Below are 23,177 nucleotides of genomic sequence, written 5' to 3' on the forward strand. Positions count from 1 at the left end.
CGACCAAAGAAGTTGAGTGCACGTGCTCAGCGACATATCCAGAGGTTGTCTTTGGGAAATAGACGTACGAGTGCTGCCATCAAATTGGTCTGCATGGCTGTCGTCCTAAAAGGAAGTCTCTTCTTAAGATGATGCAGAAGAAAGCCCACAAACAGTTTGCTGAAGACAAGCAGACTGAGGACATGGATTACTGGAACCATGTCCTGTGGTCTGATGAGACCAAGATAAACTTATTTGGTTCAGATGGTGTCAAGCGTGTGTGGTGGCAAACAGGTGAGGAGTACAAAGACAAGTGTGTCTTGCCTACAGTCCAGCACGGTGGTGGAGTGTCATGATCTGGGGCTGCATGAGTGCTGCCGGCACTGGGGAGCTCCAGTTCACTGAGGGAACCATGAATGCCAACATGTACTGTGACATACTGAAGCAGAGCAGGATCCCTTCCCTTCAGAGACTGGGCCGCAGGGCAGTATTCCAACATGATAACGACCCCAAACACACCTCCAAGACGACCGCTGCCTCGCTAAAGAAGCTGAGGTGATGGACTGACCGAGCATGTCTCCAGACCTAAACCCTGTTGAGCATCTGTGGGGCGTCCTCAACCGGAAGGTGGAGGAGCGCAAGGTCTCTAACATCCACCAGCTCCATGATGTCGTCATGGAGGAGTGGAAGAGGACTCCGGTGGCAACCTGTGAAGCTCTGCTGAACTCCAGGCCCAAGAGGGTTAAGGCAGAGCTGGAAAATAATGGTGGCCACACAAAATATTGACACTTTGGGCTCAATTTGGACATTTTCACTTGTGCTGTGCTCACTTTAGTTGCCAGCGGTTTAGACATTAACGGCTGTGTGATGTGTTATTTTGAGGGGACAGCAAATTTACACTGTTATACAAGCTGTAAACTCACTACTTTACACTGGAGCAAAGTGTCATTTCTTCAGTGTTGTCACATGAAAAGATGTAATCAAAATTAACTAATATGTGAGTGTGTACTCACTTTTCAACATGTCCTGGGACTGCAAATAAAAAAAGACAGCTATATGGTTAAATCTGTCACATTTATATCATAATGATAGAGTGCATTGTCCTGATTAGTTGACTTTGTTTTTGTTAATGTCATCCTATGTTTCAGGTGGCCATTTTTTTAAATATATCATTTTATAATTAATCACTTTGCAGAAACTCAGATTCAGTGCAGTTTTAAATGCAGTTTAATTGGACAAGTAAATTAAACTGGACAGAATTAAAAGCAGGCTGACGATGGACACCTATTTAAGCCGAATGTCATTGTATAGAAGTTGATTTTATATTGCACAATGGCTGCCTGAAGAAAAAAAAATCCATGCTTTGCAAAATGGTTGGAAGTAAATGTAAAATGTACAGAATATGATTTGTGGTAAAACGGCTAAATTTGCTAAAACACTACTATATTGTTTTAAGGCCACAGGAATAAAAGCCTGATAAAAGCCTAACAAATGCAAATCAATGCACGTTTGAGCTTCAGAAGAACTGTGTGATTGTGTGTGTGTCAGTCTACTTCCCATTCAAACCTTTGAGGCCTTGTTTTGCAACAGCTAACGAATAATGATCAAGCTCTCAGAGAGACAGCAGCACTGAGGCAGAGCAGCCCTGGATGAGATTACGGCAGAGAACAAACTCCTTATCTGATTTCTAAATCAGTCAGGAGGACGACCTTCCATCTTCTGCTCTATCCAGACCTCTCCGCTGACTCTCTTATTCTGCCTCCACCTCTCTCTGTTATCTCAGCTATTAAACACATGCTCAAACCAACTGCAAAGCTTCCTCTACACAGTATAAACCATCTGATGGGACACACCTGTTACATAGCAAGTCTAACCTGACAGATTAATGTGGGCATTGTCATGGTGAAGAGGCAGCTAAGCACAAAGGCGAAGCTCTCTATTTGCCCGTTCACTTAGGCTCTGACCGTCACCTATAGCCATGAGCTTTGAGTAATGACCGGAAGAATCATGAATCACGCTACTGAAACTAGGTGCACAGCTATGCAGCAAGATAAACACACTTCCAGTAAAAGCTCAAGACAGAAGTTGGCCCCAAGCAACTGTGAAACACTGTATTGATTAAACACAACAAATTTAACAATAGCGATTACAAATCAGAAAAAAAATAGAGTAAGACCAAAAATATTGTGAAAATGAATTAGCAGTTACCAGTGAAGTTGTCCCTCATGCCAGGAAGACATGAAGGGCAACACAGTAATACATATATATATATAGGCTCACAAAAGCAAAAATAATAAAACACCTGAAATGTTAGCAACACTTCAATGGCTAGCTGTAACCTACCTGCAGAAAAACTAAATTAACTGATCCTGCCTGAAAGTAAGAGCACTTTTAACATCCAAAATAGAACAAATACAAGGGCGTCAGTTTGTGTTGAAAAGTGGTGGGGACAGATTAGGGGTGTGACGATACACTTAACTCATGAGATGTGACAATGCGCAATATTGAGGTCATGAATATAAGTCACTATCTTGAAGAAATATTCAATGCTGAAATATATGAGTTGGGGGTTTTAAGCATTAAACACTTAATTTCCAGCATTCTAGAGACATTTTGCACCGATTTATGCTGAAAATGTCTTTATTTAGAGAGGAAACACACAATTCAGGTGGCAGGTGACAATTCAAAATCTAAAAATGTGATGAACTACAATTCAGTACGCCTAATCAGTAGCTTGTTTTAGTTTTTTTTTTAGCTTAAGTTACTTTTTTTGGACATGCACATCTTTTTTTTTTCATGTTTTCTTATAGTGAAAATAAACCTCTTTTCAAAGCATTTTCATTTTTTAAAATTTCTTGTTGCTTTCAAAAAGCAAAATCAGCCTTTTCAAAAAGTGGTTGGGAGATGTCCCCAGCGTCCCCAACGTAAATGACAACTATGAACAAACAACATGGTTGAAGTGCAGTTTGAGCAAAGTTGAGACATTTATCAAGCGTTTAGATTTACTGCAGAGACAATAATGTAGATGTAGCAGCACATCACGGTTCATCATACTAGCTTGATGTCCCAGGAAAACAGAGATAACCTCATCTAACCCGGTTTATGCCGAGGAGGAGCACAATTAAAGTGTCAGTGCACAGGCTGGCTTCCTATGGATGGATACAGAGAGCTCTCTTCTAAACTGAGGGTGTAAAAGCAAAACAGCAGGTCATTTAAATGGACAGTGGGAGAACCGGCAGCAACCCCCTGGCCAGCAGCATTTACAGGATGTTTGTGTGTGTGTGTGTTGGGGGGGGGGGGGTCTGTGGCAGGTGTACAAACAGATTCACTCTGAGAGCCAAAAGGAACAGACAGAGTTTGTCACACTAACACACTGCCTGCTGTGGGGTGGAGGGTCACGCAGGGCCACAGCACCCATACCCCCCCACACACAGCTACTGTATTTCCATAACACCCATAGCTTACGCTAAACTAAATGAAACACGTCAGAGCGAGCCAAGCTGACCAAGGCCGCCTGACATAAGATGGATTCAAACACCCCCGGGGCGGAAATGGAGGATTTCCTGCCAGCAGAAGGAAAAGTAAAGAGGGGAAGAGGAGGACAGGAGCATGAGGGGTAGACATGATGGTCTTGTGTTGGATAAAAGCAGCTGTGGGTGTTTGAGATCAAGAGCAGACACCGCTGAGTGTCGGCATCAGCTGATCTGATACCCAGAATACATTGAGGGAATTGATGTGACACGTGACAAAAAAAATAAAAATCACTTATCACTGCTGTGTCCCAATTCCACATATACCTATAGTTTACAGATTGATTACAAAGCATATTTTTTTTGCATTTAGTGAACAAAAAAACCTACAAATTTTCAAAATATTGATGAATTTTTTTTTTTAAGTAAGTAGCAGTGTATTGCAGAACAGTCCCACATATTTTAGGCTTTTAGTAATCCTCAGCGGGTTCCTAACAATGCATTAGTCTGTTCAGTCAGTGCCAGCGGCACCTTCTCCATCCCATCACAAGTCAAATGTGAAAAAGTCCCTACTTGTTTTCCAATACATACTTAATACATTTGTTTAATATCTTTTTAATCAATTTCATGGCAGCGGCAGGAAGGAAGGAAACACATTTATAGATGTAAACATCAAACAGTGATTCTAATACACTTAAAGTTCAAAGTTTTAAGGTAAAAGAAAGAGAATATTTTACCTAAAATAGTTTGAAACAACACTGTCTACTCAAGTTCTATTTACTAGCATTGTCATGAGCTTTTAATTTCATCACATGAAATGAAGTTGCTCAGTTATCATGGAGGTACATATCTTCACATGCAAGCTCAAAAGATGTTATTTCATCCACATGTCCATCTGTGTTGGCTTAACAGTTTAGCATCAAAGTTCTTGACCTTGAAATAATAGTTTGCCAAAATCAAGGCCCACTTACTATTTTTTTCCCCAGAACTTGCAACTATCACACAGTCTTCTCCAAAGTCCTCTGTCAAACAATCTCTGTCCAGTTTTTTAAATCTTGTAGCTCATATGTAGATGTTTAACAAGGAAATCTTTTTACTCTCAACCATAAATAAATAAACAAATTACTCCTAGTCTATTTACTATTTAGGTTAGGTTAGTATAGTACACTATTAATGTGTGACTCTTCTTCTAACTCTGTCTGTAGTCTGCAACCTTGCAGAGAGTTAACACTGGCATGCCAAACAGAAGGTGATCTGCTGCGCTGATCGGAGGTGTTGTGTTTTAATGAAACCAATTGATCTTTTTAGATTTAAAAATTTCTCACCTCATTATCATCAAATGTCACAAGGGCCCATTTGGTAAAGCAGAACAGTTGGACTGTGAATTGCTGACAGCAAAGTTCAAATGACCTGAATAGACTTCAGGAAGTCAGGAGTGCCACAATGCACAATGTGTATGTGTTTGAGCTGTCAGTGAGTTGCAAGCAGTGAGTGTGTGAGTGTGATCAGCTTGTGAACCACTACATATTAAATTAGAGGTGTGGCAGGGTGGAAGCAGCAGGGGGAATATGGACAGAAAGGATTTCTTAGTAGAAACAGCTAAGAGGCACAATGCCCCTCTCTCTTGTCCCCTACTTTACCTCATCTTCCCTTCTCCTATGCAATGTGAGCTATGCATAAATTACACGCACAGCATTTGCACATATTATTTAACTTTCTAAAAATATAAAGGACATTCTACTTAGCAGTTGTGAATGACAGCATTGGTAAGAATCCCCCGTTTTGAGAATTACTGACTTCATCAAAATTAGTACAAACTCTGACTTTGATAGCATTAAAAGTTGTACTTTGATGTACATTTAAATATGCCCTAGAGCAGGGGTATTCAATTAGATTTCAAAGAGGTCTAGTTAGAGAAAATTCCCTGCGTTATCATTCAGTACTATAACCTATAGTTGTATCAACACATGTTTTTAGTCAACAACAGACTGTCAAATCAAATAATATTTCAGTTTTCACAACAAACTGGAAGGATAATAAATAACTGTTCAAATAATAAATTCTAAATTTAAGTAAACTAAAGTGCCTAATTTTTAGAAAAAATGTAATAAAAAGTGTAGCTTGAAGTGATGAAGTGTAGTCTTAACCAATTTTATAATAAACACTCAACACATCATAACAAATGAACAGCTGTAATGACTCCTCTTCTCTTTCATTTCCTCTTACAGAGCTACCACTTTCCTACTTTCTGTTGTTCAGTGAGAAACGTGAGCTCCAGCTAGCATATTGGAGATCTATGAGATATTCTGGTTTTGAACTGCCCGTGGGAGGAATGTACATGTAAATATCATATATACATGTACATTCTTGATTAAAAGTCATGTGAAATCTCTTTTATCTTTCGTCTCCTCAATTCGGGTGTGTTTCCAAAACGTCTCTGGTGAATCTCGCGGACTCGACTCGCAAGCATCGGTATGCACAGATTTGATTGGCTGAGCAGCGTCACATGAGACGATTGGAGCACATGCGATTGGTCTGTGAGTTTCCTGGTCCTCTAAACCAGTACAGTAAATGCTAGAAAAGCTGCGCGGGTTAAAATAGAAACGCTCCGTCACGAGGTAGTAAGTCTCAATAATAAATGGGCTGTAGGTCGGCGGTCCGGAGGGGACGGCGGCTGGGTCCGGATCCGGGCCGCGGGCCGCCTATTAGTGACCTCTGCCCTAGAGTTAAACTATATACCACTATAAAACTTAATACCTAATAAAGAAATCTCTATCTCTCCATTGTCACCTGTTTTGGCAAAGTGAACATAATCCACTGACAAGATGATGTTAGTACGTACTTGATTAATGAGACTGCAGGTCCCTTGTTAATTTCTTTTAGTTAGTTTCTCTTCATTTTTAGTTAAGAGTATGTAGGTGTTTTATATTTTATTGTGTTGTTTCTAAAAAAAACTGAAAACTTAAATGACTGTAAGAAAAGACGGGAGAGCTGTGCAGAAGTAAATGGATGGTTTAGCTAAAGGCCAAATGCACCGATCCACTCAACCAGGGAGCCCGGTTATGTAAGCCCTCCATAAAAGTTAACAGAGCAACGTCAGAGCCTTGACATCCGCTCTCCTATGAAAAGACTAGAGTACAGTTGTTTTAATCTACCAAGTAGTGTATGAAAAAAAAAGCCCTTTGCTTCAGAGGTGGCCTGGATTCCCACCCTGGTTCAGATCAGGACAGCAGAGACGGAGGAGAGATCCTCACAGGACAACAGCAAAGGTAAACCAGGTGAGCTCTTTGGCTTGGTTCAGTTTCACGGACATGTATTAGTGTATCTTGTCCATAAATTAATGTATGTGAAACACAGGCACAGATGCTGTATCTTCCACAACACATTCACAAACACACTAAGCTGCGGCAATGGCAGCTGCTTCAGTAGGTATTTAATTCTAATGGGATTTTAAGTGTCTCCTCACTTAGTCTGATTAAGACCTTTTGGTGGAGAGCTGTTGCTCTCTCTGCAGGGTCTTCTTATTCTATCCTGGTGAATCTTCATTGGCATGTTATTTTGATCCAAAAACATCTAGGTAACAATTACATAAAAATAATAAGTTAAATAATAATTGTATATAATGAATTGTTAAAATTTAAGGGTAGTAGTGGCAGCAGAATGCAAATACTAGATATCTCCATAATCTAAGGGAGATATAAGTACAGTAGATTGTATAATATTTTCAAAAGGAGAAACAAGTTCTGTTAGTACAGGAATTGCATTTTAATCATTAGACACAGGCAGCAGGGTTTTAGGGACATCAATGTCGGTGAGTTTGTTGGTCCGCTACTTTGCGTTCAGAGTGAAATGTCCCTACATCTATTGCATTACTTACCTATTATTATTCATACACTGATAAAGACTGGCATGAAAACTCAGTATCCCCTGACTTTTGTTCTTTTATCATCAGGTATCATCTGGATAAAAGTGTATATTGCAGTGCTGAGTTGGAAACCAAATCTTTATTTATAGATTAAACAACAGGGGACCTAATATGGATCTGTGTGGGACACCTTTATAAAATATTTGGTGATATTACTTAAACTAGCTGAAGGCAGAATTTTCAAAATCAATGTAAAACAGATTATTTAACTATTTAAATCCTTAAATGTTGTGATTGGCCCTATACACAGAAACAGCAACATGATGCACTTCTTCTTACTTTGTTAAATCCTCAGTTGTGGAAAGAGGGTTAGGTTTCCCATTTCTTTGTTTCATATACCATTCTTTATCTTTCTCCCCCTCTCTCTGACATACATTCTGTCTCTCTTTGCAGGCGTCTCGTCTTGCTCTTTGTCTGTACTGTACATGGGGATCTGGTGGGCGGCACCAATCTAGGCCACACTGTCACCCACATGCTTCATCTGCTCACTCCTGTATTGCACAGGTGTGCCTCATGCTGGCCACAATAAAAGGCCACTCCAAAATATGGGGGGCATCAAATGATCCGAAATGCAAATGGCAAAAAGACGGTGTGTTCGAAAGCAGCACTTTCCCTGCTCTGCTCCCAGGTATTGCGCAATAATCAAGATGACGCCCGCCAAACAAAATCAGCTGATTTTTTTTACTTAAAACGGTGGAAATTACAAAAGTCAGCCAGCGGTTTTGACGGTCACGTGCTGCACTCAGTACCAGTGGTGTTGGAGTTCAACAGGTTTTAAGTCATTAAAGTCCCCTGCTGTACTTATTTCATTAATTTGAGTGAACATTGTGTATGTTTCTATTTTTGTGTGTCTGCGGTGTTTGGAGAGCTAACATCTTTACTTTTTACCGTGTGGTTTGTGTGCGTTGATGCTGAATTTGCAGTATTAGCTTCTCCTCTATGTGTAATAAGGTCAGAGAGAGCAGCTGTAACATGTATTAATCAGGCTTTTTATAGAGAGAGCGACGCCATGCACAGTGTGTGTAGACCTACCACGTGCACAATCAAATATGCAAACACACACTCGAACAGCTTCTACTTCACTCCATGGAAGGTTTGTCATTTTTTTGTTGTTTTCCTTGTATAATTGCTAATGTTCATTCTTTCATTTGCTTAAAAATTAAAGAGATTTTCTTGTTTAATTTACACAGTGTGGATTTTTAATTGCTCTTTATTTTGATTCCAACACATGAAACTAATATCCATCTACTTATCTGACTATGGTTTGGACAGCTAATATGAAAATGTCCTAAATTACTGGTGTTTCATTAACATACAGTGCGAAACAGTGAGTTCTCTTCTCCTGTAACAGAATGGAGTCAGAGCCTTCAGCTAACAAGCTCCTCTCAAGTGGGCGCTGAACCATCCCTTAGTTATGCTGCTATAGGCCTTGATTACTGGGAGACTTCCCATGATGCACCGAGGTCCTCTCGCCTCCTCTCCCTCTCCATCTAGATGCATTCTTATCCCATTAATGCAGGTTGACTTTTCCCTTCTCCAATAGATTTGTGCTTTCTCGTCTCTTTCTCCTCTCTCTTCTGTTGCTTTCAACTGCTGTTTCTGGCTCTGGTGCTGTAGAGTCTGGATTGGTGGTTACAAGCCACTTACTGTTCCTGCTCAACACCCACTGCTACAATTATTATTATTTAGTTTTTATTATTACCACTGCAATTGCTATTATTTTACATCTCTATGTGAAAAAATATATCTGAGCTATCAGTCGTGTGAAGGCACGTTTTTTATTTATATTTATTTTTTGCCTGCAGCTCTGTTACACAGTGTGAAGTCCGTTCAGTCCATCAGAGAAATGACTCAGAGCTCAGGACAAGGAGATGTGTTTATCAAACACACATCCTTTTAAATGGACTGCAACTATGTGTTACAGGAGGTCTTATCAGTTGCTTTCTGCTCAAACTCAGTGGGCAACAACACCAGACCCCTGAATGGCCACAGGGCAGATACATCATGTGTTTGTTTGTGTAGAAACATGAAGATTTGTAGCTTTGATTGTAAGTGAATGTATTTGAGGGCAGTGTGTGTGTGTGTGTGTGTGTGTGTGTGTGTGTGTGTGTGTGTGTTTATGACTCCTATGTGTCCAAAATGATGGATTAGTGTAGAGGTTTGGAGGATTGGTGGAAATTTAGCATGAAAGCTCTGCCCTGGGGCAAAGACGCTACCCACGACTGTTCACCAGTGTGTGTGTGCGTTGTGATGGTCATGGGGCTCATTGAGACATCTGTGCATCCAGATGAACAGCCTTAGTAGACAAATTATCTTAAAAGATAAGGATGGCATTATTCTGTTAATTTTTGTCAACAACTCCCATGAAAAGTCTCCTATTCTGTGGGATATATTCACTTTTGTGAGATACTGTACATAAGATTATCATCATGCACTCCTATTTTTTATGCCACTTTGCATGCAGTGTGATTTCTTTTTCATTCTCCATTCATACCCTATTTATATTTTACTATGCTTGTAATTTGTATCATTTGGAACAGAGACATGTAGATGCATCATTCTCCTACTTATTTTCTTTTCTGTAGTGTGTATTTTATTTTACTACCTATGTATAGTGATTATAATATTTATCGAATCTTAGATGGTGGTTTGTGGTGCTTTCTTATGAAAACTATTTGTGCATGAACAGATGGATGTAGAATTGGTGGGATTCATTCATTTATTATTGTGTGCAGGTGTGCCTACGCATGTTAGTCAAATGCCAACTTTCCTGTGCACATGGTTAGTTCTTAGGCACACATTTACAAACAGGTCTATAGACATTTTGATAAATGAGGACTCTGGAGAAACAGAATTTTTTTTCCCCCATGGAACTTTTCATAAAACAGACAAGCAGAAGGAAGTAATGAACTTATTGTGATTGTGTTTCTGAGGAAAGATAAATATGTGTATCGAACAGGCATCTTCTTTTCAACCATTGTAGGAATGTAAACAGCAACCTGAACCAAGCACACACCCACACTCCATCATCATCATCAACTACCACACATACTCACAAAAACAAACTGCCCTTTGACAGCAGTGATTGTTAAAATAAATTGTCAACACAAAAATCTAATGATCTGAGTCACGACAATGCTGCAACACACACACACACACACAATTTCCCAGAACATCACTGAATGAGCCAACATGTGTCCTCTCTCTCAACTCTCTGTCCGTTGTTTCTGTCCCAAATCTTTAAAAACACAATCAGTGGGAGCAGAAGTTAGTTCTGAGTATTACCACCAATCCTGGGGCTTTAGATGTTTTATTTGGGTTTTCCTATGTGGATTTAAAAAGTGTAAAAGCACAAATGTTCTTGCTCTGTCAAATGTGGAGTCCCAACTCGTAGCTTAAAGAAGCAGCAGGGAGGTTTTCTCATTATGATGATTATGATTCCATAAGGTTTCTTTTTGAAATTGAATTATGAAAGTTTCCGGTCCGTGCATGCTTCATAGGTTCGAAGCAGTATGGCAGGTCTCTTTATGGGACACATCTGATCTTTTCATGGTTGTCTAAATTGGTAAGAAACACACAGAATCAGATTTTTTCCCCGTTCAGACAGCCGTGAAGAGATCAGACACGAGCTGCAAAAAAAACAAAAAAAAAAGAGAGTCAAAAGTCAAAACTCAGTCTAATTAGGTTAGAGCTGGAGAATGCACAGTGCATAATGCTTCTGAGCTAAAATGTTTCTTTAAAAAGCAAAACAAATTACACGTAATGATGTTTAATTGTACTTGATCCAGGTCATTTTTACTTTGTGAAGTTCCAACATATGTGATCTCCAACAAAAAAGTTTATCTTCATGAAAATGAACCTCTGAGTGGAAGAGCCAGCCATCAAACTTGTGCCTGAATAAGACACTTTAGGGCTAAGACTTTTGACTTACATTGATATCAGACACGATTCAAGCCTGAAATCACTGCTTGATTATGCTGCTCAGTTTATCTTCACATGATGATTAAGTCCCTTAATTTAAGGTGTATTCAAGTATTAGTTTAGCAACACACATCAGCGGTATGTGACGCTTGTCAAAAACACCTCTGCCTATTGTGTTCGCCCAAAATCAGCTGGTTTAAGTTTCTCAAATATTATGATTTGTTGGTTTTCTGTCATTTTTGTCTGTTTTATGTTTTAATTGTATCTTTCTGTTTTGGAGTCTTTGTCAGACAAAGCCAGCAGTTTGAGTATGTACAGTTTTTATGTGCATAGATTTAGGAGATTGTATGTTTCTGACAACTGTTTAGTCCAAATGAATAATTAATTAACAGAAAAGAAACTCGATTATAATCGTTATCCTTTGAGTCTTTGCACCACAAAGTCTTGTATGGTACATCCAGAGTGTGCTAAGGTCATCGACTACCCAGATTTAGTCTAAACTGCCCATGGTTAACCTAAAATAATTTCTGAAGTGTGGATCTATTTTTCACAACCAAGCTGCAAATATTATTTTTAGTCCAGTAAAGAACACATGGCCTTGTTTGGTTAACTTTGAGCTCACTTTATTGCATTTTTTTTTTAAACTTAGCGGTAGACCTCACAAAAACCTGACTTTAATTATGATGTTAAAAAACTGACTGGTTGAGTCAGTTTGTGGTTCAAAATTTGTACGTGTAGTAAAACATTTAGGTTAAATTCACCCATTTCTCTCTATATATACATCTAACTCCATCTGTGTGTGTGTGTTCTCTGTTAGTTTATCTCCCTGCATGTCACAAGCTTTAACCTAACATTAATGACAATGACGTGCTGGTGATATCTCTCACTCTGACACTGGCCAGATGCACCAATGCCTGCAACATCAATGAATGACAACCTTATATATGTGTGTGTGTGTGTCTCAGAGCATCTACTGTGCACATGCAGGAGAAAGACAGGGATGACAGAAAGGAAGCAGAGTCGTCAGAGATAGAGAGTCATGAAAACAGAAGAGATGCCACTAGGAAGAGGAGGAGGAGGAAGAGGAGGAAGGTTAACAAAAAGAAAATTATGATATGGGTATTTGCCGTTGAGGAGAGAGGGGAAAAAAAAGGGAAGATAAAAGCAAAAGCGAGCGACATCTGCTCCTTCAAACCAATGTGACACATGAGGGAGGACGTCTGCCCGGCTGCCTGAATTTATTACACTAATAAGATTCTCCTCAGTGCCGTCTCAGTGCTCAATGTATGCTAAACAAACACTGTCAGAGCTGCTCAACAAAAATCCATTCTGCACCCCCAAACTTTGGACTCTTTATCTAACATTATTTTAATGACTGTTTGCTTTATATAGTTCTGAAATGGGAAAAGATGCTGGTTCAGGAAGTTTATTCACTCACAGTTATCATTTGAAAGTTTTCTTTTAATTATATCCTCAACATTATTGAATTTAGTTTTAATCATTTAAACTTTGTTCAGAGTATCCATGTTCCTTCATGTTCAACAGGGAACTCTTTTTTTCTTTTTTTCAAGTTTTAGGAAACTAAACTACATGATTAGAATTTTGTCCCTTTGAAAAATACAAGTAGTAATAAAAAGATGGCAGTTTACACTCTGGTTGTTTGTCTAGGGTTGGCTTCTGATAATGTTTAAAAGATATGAATGGCATCTTGTAACCAAGCGGGAAGCTTCCGGTCTGAAATAAAGCCAATGCGGAAGTCCCTGAAACCTGCATTCTATTGAACGGCCAGCAGGGGGCGACTCTTCTGGTTGCAAAAAGAAGTCCGGCTCCATTAGAAATAATGGTAAAATGAAGCTGATTTATTCCCTCAGTAAACACTTTCCTGATGAGTTTGAAGTCGCTAGTTTCAAGTCTTCTTCAACACAGCATGATGTTCATTTAGTAAATTATGGTCCCATTTAGAGGAACAGAGACCATAAAGCAGAGAACGCTTCAGGGTGGGATTATCTATAATTGACAAGTCGTTACCATGGCGACCTGTCAATCAGGCTAGAGTGACCCGTACCTACGGCACTGTGTAAATTCAACCAGCGCCATTGAAAAATCTTATCAGGAGTCGGCTGTTCACTTCCTCTGGTGAGTACATTTAGTTTTAAGACTCGACAAAATGATCAGCCCTGTTAAAATGACAGTTAACGTGAATTACAGATGCACCTAGCTAAGCAAGCTAGCTAGCTGCGCACACGGCCGTTAGCTCCGCCGTCTCGTCCAAATATAGTCACGTCTGGTGCTGCTGGTTGCAAAAAGTCAACATGGCGGCGCCCTATCGGCCAAACTCGAGGCTTCAAAACGGCAGTCCCCAAACCAACGGGTGACGTCACGATGACTACGACCTCTTATTATATACAGTCTATGCTTGTAACACAGAGAAGTTAAGGCCTCAGTATGATTCAAATGAACTGCTTGCCGGGAAGTCATCAGCCTTTTGAAACCCCTCTCTGTCGCAGTATGCAACATGTTTAGTACATTTTCCAACAGTCCAACAATCAGACCCATTTTACACACTGATGGGCCAGTTGTGTGTGTCAATCACTGTGTAAAACGGTGTGAAAGTATGCACTCCATTTTTTCATTCTTCTCACCGCTGCTTAACTCACTGTCTATGTAAACAATCGAATACAACACCATGACTGCCTTTTAGGAGAGACAGTCAGAAAGTGTGCACCGTTCTCCTGTTTATAATCCATTGTGTGAAGACTACAAAGACACACAAAAGACAACAACTGGATACATATTGAGGTGATTGGATGAAAGTTCATACAACCTAGTTAGTTTGAAGCATAATGAGACCTTTACTCTACCACAATCCCTCAAAGTTGTCTTTTCGGAAGCACCACTTAAATGGTTAACAAGACAAAGTGCTGCGATCAGATACATATCATAGTTTTGCTAGACCACCATTCCTGAGCAGTGATTTGATGACACATACACACTGTTTCCAGTCACGGCCTGTCCTTCCTATACCGTCACAACAGGCTAATTGATTGTCAACAGCATAATAAGCGACATGCAAATGAAGCTAAACAGCCCATGGTGGTGGTGTGGGGATAATTAATGACGAGGAAGGAAAGAAGAAGCAGCGATATTAGAGAACAATGGAAATACCCAAATGTACACAGAACACCAGGCGAGGGTGGCGAGAGAACAAAAGCATTAAAACAGGGAACGAGGTGAGGCGTCGCCCGGGTGGGAAGGGGGGAAGCTGCAGGGTGACAGTGTGGGTTTGGGAGGGGGATCGGCGAATTGGCTAAGTAGAGACGAATGAGGAAAAATGGTGAAGGCTCAGGCATTAATAATTAAGAGTGTGACACACACACACAAACACACACACACAGGATGGGTAAGCCATGACACAGATAAAGGACAATGCCCTCTCCCCCCTGCATATTGCTATAACTATATTGGGCTTATCGCCTGGACACAGGGCACCATTCACCAGCACAATATCATCATTATTTACACCCAGATGGAGAGGGCCTATTGTTAGCTGGACTCGTGTGTGTGTGTGTGTGTGTATAGTAGATAGGGTGGGGGTGTTGAGAGGATGGTGGGGGGGTCGGGGGATAGATGGTGAGGCCACAGATTTATGTCCGCCCGTGTCTTGACCTCGTGGCCTCATCATCCATGGGAAGCCTCCTCAGGACTCTGTGAGGGGGGTGAGACGGGGTGTCTGGGGGCGAGCGCCACTGCTAACAATGGTGCTGGACAGTGAGGGAGAGAGAGAGGGGGTCTGGAGAGCACGTATGGAGGCTTGAGGTTGGGGTGCAGGGCAGGCAGACAGACAGAGTCCATGTTCAAAGTAATTGAAGGATCAGCATTTGGCATTTTCAATTAGTGCTCTGACCTCGGTGTTCCAGTCTGGTCCTGTTTTTAGTTCTTAGCAGTGGCCTTAATTGTGACCAGGCTTCTGATAGTAAAGCCTGGTCACAATTAAAGCCAGTCTGAGCCAGGTGTGAAGCAAAAAAGTTTATTATTGATTTATCACATTAATTTTGGTATCGGGGAATATGATGCCTAATAATAACAACACATTTCAGTACAGAAAAGCAAAATATATGTTTGAGGTCTTTTTGAAATACAGCTGCGTATTGAACTTTTTAGTTGCTGACCACAGCTTTTAAGTACCTAAAGCTGGATATACTTGATTTAGATAAAAAAAAAGTTGCCTAATTTTATACAATTATACACTCACCTAAAGGATTATTAGGAACACCTGTTCAATTTCTCATTAATGCAATTATCTAATCAACCAATCACATGTTGCTTCAATGCATTTAGGGGTGTGGTCCTGGTCAAGACAATCTCCTGAACTCCAAACTGAATGTCAGAAGGGGAAAGAAAGGTGATTTAAGCAATTTTGAGCGTGGCACGGTTGTTGGTGCCAGACGGGCCGGTCTGAGTATTTCACAATCTGCTCAGTTACTGGGATTTTCACGCACAACCATTTCTAGGGTTTACAAAGAATGGTGTGAAAAGGGAAAAACATCCAGTATGCTGCAGTCCTGTGGGGTAAAATGCCTCGTTGATGCTAGAGGTCAGAGGAGAATGGGCCGACTGATTCAAGCTGATAGAAGAGCAGCTTTGACTGAAATAACCACTCGTTACAACCGAGGTATGCAGCAAAGCATTTGTGAAGCCACAACACGCACAACCTTGAGGCGGATGGGCTACAACAGCAGAAGACCCCACCGGGTACCACTCATCTCCACTACAAATAGGAAAAAGAGGCTACAATTTGCAAGAGCTCAACAAAATTGGACAGTTGAAGACTGGAAAAATGTTGCCTGGTCTGATGAGTCTCGATTTCTGTTGAGACATTCAGATGGTAGAGTCAGAATTTGGCGTAAACAGAATGAGAACATGGATCCATCATGCCTTGTTACCACTGTGCAGGCTGCTGGTGGTGGTGTAATGGTGTGGGGGATGTTTTCTTGGCACACTTTAGGCCCCTTAGTGCCCATTGGGCATCGTTTAAATGCCACGGCCTACCTGAGCATTGTTTCTGACCATGTCCATCCCTTTATGGCCACCATGTACCCATCCTCTGATGGCTACTTCCAGCAGGATAATGCACCATGTCACAAAGCTCCAATCATTTCAAATTGGTTTCTTGAACATGACAATGAGTTCACTGTACTAAAATGGCCCCCACAGTCACCAGATCTCTACCCAATAGAGCATCTTTGGGATGTGGTGGAACGGGAGCTTCGCTCACACATCAGTTCACAGTAGATCAGTTTTAACAGATTTACACCTGCATTTTACAGCAGGTTCACAGATTCAGTTAATTGGGATCCTCAGGTGGTGAGACATACTAGGACGAGAGCTACTAATGCCTCGGCTGCTGCACTGAGGCTCAGAATTTTATAGTCATGTAGTTATCTGAAACATATGTCAGCTACAGAAAGACAGGTGCTCGGAGGGCCAACGCTGCACATTCACATAAATGTGTCACTTTAATTAGAAATGCTTCGTCTGCATCTGGATCATTCTGCCAAATTTCTGTGATTTTTGAGATTTACAGCTAAATAACAGACAAATAGGACTGAAAACATAATTTACAGGGATATCAACATAAAAAGCTATGTTTTCACTAGTGGAAAACTTTATAAAACTTTATAGCCTAAATCAGTGCTACCCAGCTGAGACCCAGGTAGGGAATTCTACACATAGGATGCAAAAACTAATATGCACATTCAAATTCAACTACCCTCACTGTGAACATACAGGACAAGAGCTATACATGTAGAGAAATCAGGAATTTGTCACTGTTCCCATGAGGCCATGTTTCTTTAACCTGACCGTCTCCTCTTAGTTTTCATTGGTGAATTTTGGCAAATGAGAACAAATTTGCACTCGACATTTGTGTCAGGTAGGCATGGGCTGACAGGGATGTAAAGATTGTGAAGTCTAAGGGGAGATGTTAGGGGAATGGTGTGGAATATTCATCAGCTGGGTGGAGAGGGAAGGAATACTACTAGCCCACATTTGTCGCTAAAAAAACCCATCAACATGCCTTTTTATTTTCTTCATTTTACACTCGTACTTACATACTGTGAGTACGGTGCACTATATATATATATATAGTGCTGGGCAACAATTACGTTTTTAATCGCGATTCTTGCAATAAATCGCATTGTTATGCACAAAATTGAATAATGAATTCTAAAGTGGTGTATTGTGCACTTTTAATTTAAGTGCAATAACATGTGGTTTGAAAACATTTTAAACAAATAAGGTGCTTTTTACCAGCAGTATTCCCTTTACACAGTAGCAATAAAATATTTCTTGTAAATCTCAACTTAAACATTAATGTAATCAAATCAAATATTAAACCAAAGCTATTTGCCACTGCCAGGCCATTACTTTTTATCTAGCTTGTTAAAACAAGTTACCATCAGAGTCCAGTTTTCTTGGGGGTTTTTCTTAACAGGTATCAGCATCTTTTATCAGGGAGCAGCAGAAACAGCCATGTTCAGTATAAAGTTTCCCTTTTAGAGTGCGTTGAAGCTGTCAAGCACAATGTGTAGAGACAAGCGGGTGCCTTCCCGTGAAACTGTTGCGGTTGTGCTCGCCTCACGCACATGCCCGCTGCCGAAGTTGAACTGTCTTGAACTTTTTGTAGGCGACGTGCAGCACAAATCATTGGAAGAGAGACGGATCCTTGCTGTTTGTGAGTTTCCAGAATCTATTACCGTTTGGCAGACCATCCCCACAAAAGTAGACGTAGCCTAGGCGTATCAGGTAGTAGTTCTGTAGCCTATCATTTTAATTTAAGTCAAAGAGGCTACAGCCATGCAGCGCACAGAATCCATTGCCATGGTTACTCTCAACACAGCGCCTGCTGTTTACTCGCAGAGCGCTTCTCCCACCCAACTATAGCCTGTCGAAGCCTCCCTCCACTGCTTGTTTGGGTGGGTGATTTGCAGGCTGATCAACATCCCACCCCTTCTTTCACCCAGGGTTTGACTGTTGGCCTATTTGTATTCAGAGCCAGCAATGGACTTTCAAAATAATAATAATAATTTTTTTAAAAACTGTGTTATGGTGCAATATAAAAATTTGGCCGCATTAATTAATTAATGCGTTAACGCAATAATAATGCGCTAACGTGCCCAGCCCTTATATATAGGCTATGTATTGCCACATAGGGAATACTGAAAATGTCCAATACATTCAAGTATAACAGCATTGCTCAAGGGACACTGATTAAATCAAATGAAAATATCTTCAATGTGACTGAAGAGGCAGAAGACATGGTGCATTCAAATATACACCCTAAGGCTATTAAGTTATACTTTGAGTGGCTGAATACTTTGGGGAGGTGATTTATAAATAAAAAAAGCCCCTGGAGAACCCTGGCAATCAAATGTGGGAGCCCTTTATCTGCCTGAGCACAAATCAAGCCCACATGTGAAAAATAAATGTTGGAAAGAGAGCGAAGGGTAATCAGGCAGATCTGAGATGAGCTGAGGACTCTGGGAAAATCCCACAACTGTCTGCTAAGGGCAACTTGTTTCATCTCATATATATATATTCACTGATACACACATGGCAAAACACTCACATGGGACACTCTCTGTCCTAGTACTTTCTGTCGGCAGGATTTAAAATCCAGACTTCAGAGATTTTAAACCTCTGTGGGATCAGTTTGCCTTTGCTTTACAAATGCCACAATCATCCCTATCTGATCATACGAAATCATCATTTCATCACATTTGAAAAGCTCAATTTTCCATCCTAAACAGACATATTGTACGTATCACACTTTCATTTCCCACAGAAACTGTGTTTATATAACCTCGTGATAGCCTATCGTGGGGAACAGAAGGTTTGCAGTGTCTTTACAATATGTAAATTGGGATATTTTGCTTTCATTGACTTACTTGTTGTCCTCGTTTGGGACTTGTAGGAGAAAGCAGCCAAAACTGACAAAGTGAACATGGAGAGAAAAAAAAAAGTCTTTTCAAATTCAGCTGGCTAGTGTGGAGAGGCTGAAAACTGTTTCCCCTGAAGTGCCAAAGAAAATGGTGGGTAAACGGTTTCCTCAAATTGATGTCTTTTAACTACAAACTGTGCACTCTCAAGTTTCCTGAGCAACAAAGGTTTTACAAAATAAATTGGTTTAGATCATCTGGATAAACTATTTTTTTCCCTGTCTGTTTGATGAGTTGTTGGACTTGTGATTTCACAGTTTTCCCAGAATTAACTTGCAATGATGCACCAAACAAAAATAAAGTTAGAATGTTAGAGTATCAAATTACTTTATCAAATATCTATCAAACGAGGGAAGAAAATAAATATACTGCGCACATAGATTTGAGGGATTGGCTGATGTAGCTTTGCCTCATTTTATATTGGTTCACTTGCGAGAGCCTAAAGGAGCCAAATAAGAATTTGTTTGGAAGCCTGTACAGTCCTTGTCAGAGTGTCGGACCAGCAGAATGTGTATTTTTGCGTCCGTCTGCCTTACTGTGAGCAGTAATATGCATACTTGGCTGCTCTGATGGACAACCCCATTCTGGCTGCAACAGCCTCTGTAATTCCCCCTATTTCTCTCTCTCTCTCTCTCTCTCACCCTGAGACACGAGGTCAATAATGTAAATTTGAAAAACTTGACTCTGCACACGAGCAAACACATTTAGGGTGCTCTGTGGGCTGCAAATGCTTGTGCTGAGCGTCGCAATTCGATTACACAGATTAGAGTTACACAATCCTGCCCTCAATAACAAAAGCAATTTTGATTTAGGAACACAAAGGGGAAATGGAAAGAGAAGGAGGAATGTGAAATAAAATGCTCTGCAGAGGAGGGCCTCCGGGATGCAGAAGGAGGGAGGTGATTTTCAGCACGCAGGCAGCGAATCCAGAAAATAGACAACTCAGTCTAAAATCTTGTTTATCCATGAATAAAATGATGGAGAGAAATGCCACAAAGTGTTTGTGTAACAGAAATACCTTTTTCTTTCCCATCTCTTTAATCTTCTTGTACATTGGAGGGTAAAAGCAGCTGAATCAGCACATGTACACACTGTGTACACATGCTAGATATATATACACAAACACACGTATAGGCAGAAAGAATCTTTACCTTCCTTTATTTAGTTTATTTAGAGTCTCTGCATGTGTAGGTGAGTGTGAGTGTTACAAACATGTACATTTACACCAACCGGCCATAACATTATGACCACCTGCCTAATACTGTGTAGGGTTTTTTGCCCCCAAAACAGCCCTTACCCGTTGAGGCATGGACTACACTAGACCTCTATAGGTGTGCTGTGGTATCTGGCATCAAGACGTTAGGAGTAGATCCTTTAAGTCCTGTAAGTTGCGAGGTGAGGCCTTCACGGATCGGACTTGTTTGTCCAGCACATCCCACAGACGCTAGATTGGATTGAGATCTGGGGAATTCGGAGGCCAAGTCAACACCTCGAACTCGTTGTTATGTTCCTGAACCATTTAGGGTTTGTGGCAGGGCGCATTATCCTGCTGAAAGAGGCCACTGCCATCAGGGAGTATCGTTTCCATGAAACAATGCTTAGATAGGTGGTACATGTCAAAATAACATCCACATGAATGGCAGGACCCAATGTTTCCCAGCAGAACATTGGCTAAAGCATCATGCTGCCTCTGCCGGCTTGCCTTCCTCCCATAGTACATCCTGGTGCCATGTGTTCTCAGGTAAGCGACGCATTCCAGCCATCCAACAGAAAACATGATTCATCATACCAGGACACCTTCTTCCATTGCTCTGTGGTCCATTTCTGATGCTCACATGCCCATTGTAGGCGCACTCGGCAGCTAACCGCTTTTCCTTCCTTGGACCACTTGCTGCCTAATACAACCCACCCACTGACAGGTGCCATGGTAATGAGATAATCAGTGTTATTCACTTCACCTGCCTGTGGTCATAATGTTATGGATGATCGTTGCATGTGGATTTGCATGTGGGTTCAGAGTGTGTGTGTGTACATGTGATTGTCCAGAACGGGATTAGTAAGTGTGACATGGTGCAGGAGATAGAGTTCTCTATCAGAGGAGACGCCAACATGACCGGGCCATTGTCTGAGAGGTCAAAGGTTGTCTATGAAGATTCTCAGTCATCCAGGTCATAGTTATCCAACAAAGGCTAAAGTCAAGGGCAACTGGACTTGGTTGAAGATCTTCAACCAAGTCCAGTTGCCCTTGACTTTAGCCTTTGTTGGAGGTCAAAGGTTATGTAAGAGCTAAGACATGTGTCTCTTTGTTTCTGCGACGCAGCTGTCGGAGCTAATCCGGTCAATTTCCAAAAATAAAATACTTTGTGCAGACTCCCGATCGTAAACCAAAAATAAACACTGTTAAAACAGACAAAAAAAGAAACAATTTAACTAAGTAGCCTCCTAATCATAGTAGAAGCACACAACGCAGGCACTGATTACCAAATCAACAAAAACATGTCAGCAAAATCAGGCATGAAAAAGGCTCTGATTCTGAAATGCTCCCTGTGGGAAATGCAGCCTGAAGACGACGGAACAAAACAGGGTCAAGAGAGAGCTGCGAAGAAGCTTCCAGTGAAAGTTGATGCCGGAAACTGTACAGCCGGAGTCAGTGGACTTCCGGAGTTTCACTGTAAAAAAAAAAAAAAAAAAAAAAAGACTGTGACTTGACAACAGCATGGAAACGTCACGCCTGTTCTGGCATGCCGGCTGTGGCTTTTGACACCGTTCTGCTTCTGTTACTACCAACATTCCCGGGCACAGAGACAGATCAAATCGGACCCCCCTTTTATACATGGCAGCGAACCGGCATATTGGTGTAATAATCGCAGAAAATAAGGCAGTGTGAAAGCGCCTTACGTGATCAAGTCAAAGAGTAAAAGTTGTTTATTTTTCAAGATGGGGTCACGTTACAGAACAAACAGGGAAGTATAAGCAACACTCAGTGTTTCATTTTTGGCTAGTGAGGATCAACTGAGGATTAGTGTGTAAATGTAAGGTGGTTTTATAAAGTATGATGTAGAAACATATTATAAACACCTTTTTAATGCAGGGGAAATATGTATGAAATGATCTATAAGACATCTATTTTATTTTAATGGAATAATACAGACATAAAAAACGTTTCGCATTTTATACAAAAGGTGTTGGGGAAATGTTTAAAGCTACTCTGAGGGAAAATTTAAGGGAGAAAATCAAGAAGAAATTCAAATGTGATCCAGCAAAATATTTCTGAAATCTGATATCACAGGTATCACACTGATACGTGGTTAAATTAGAGGTTTCTGCCAACCAGATGTTGTGGCTTTTGTGTTTGTGTTGTGGCTTTTGTATTTGTGTTGTGGCGTTTGTTTTACCGTTGTGGCGTTTGTTTTACCGTTGTGGCTTTTGTATTTGTGTTGTGGCTTTTGTATTTGTGTTGTGGCTTTTGTGTTTGTGTTGTGGCTTTTGTTTTACCATTGTGGTTGTTGTGTTTGTGTTGTGGTTTTTGTATTTGTGTTGTGGCTTTTGTTTTTGCGTTGTGGTTTTTGTATTTGTGTTGTGGTTTTTGTATTTGTGTTGTGGCGTTTGTTTTACCGTTGTGGTTTTTGTATTTGCGTTGTGGCTTTTGTATTTGTGTTGTGGCTTTTGTATTTGTGTTGTGGTTTTTGTATTTGTGTTGTGGCTTTTGTATTTGTGTTGTGGCTTTTGTATTTGTGTTGTGGCTTTTGTATTTGTGTTGTGGCGTTTGTTTTACCGTTGTGGTTTTTGTATTTGTGTTGTGGTTTTTGTATTTGTGTTGTGGCGTTTGTTTTACCGTTGTGGTTTTTGTAATTGTGTTGTGGCTTTTGTATTTGTGTTGTGGCT

At 40.6% G+C, this 23,177-nt stretch overlaps 1 protein-coding gene across 5 annotated transcripts in view; it reads right to left on the reverse strand.

Moving 5' to 3' along the window:
• pik3r3b (phosphoinositide-3-kinase, regulatory subunit 3b (gamma)) overlaps positions 1 to 23,177 on the reverse strand; it is a 219,290-nt gene that overhangs the window by 26,711 nt on the left and 169,402 nt on the right. Inside the window, exon 1 of one of the 5 annotated variants that reach the window (XM_038715012.1) lies at positions 637 to 641. The exons of the other annotated variants lie outside the window; for them this stretch is intronic. The gene's annotated coding sequence lies outside the window, so the exon portion shown is untranslated. Of the gene's footprint in view, positions 1 to 636; positions 642 to 23,177 lie in introns of those variants that run through there. 5 annotated transcript variants of the gene reach the window in all.

The sequence above is a fragment of the Micropterus salmoides genome, unplaced genomic scaffold (genome assembly GCF_014851395.1).
Source record: "Micropterus salmoides isolate LMB-PRFRI ecotype aquatic unplaced genomic scaffold, ASM1485139v1 Ms_hic_scaffold_13, whole genome shotgun sequence".
NCBI lineage: Eukaryota > Metazoa > Chordata > Actinopteri > Centrarchiformes > Centrarchidae > Micropterus > Micropterus salmoides.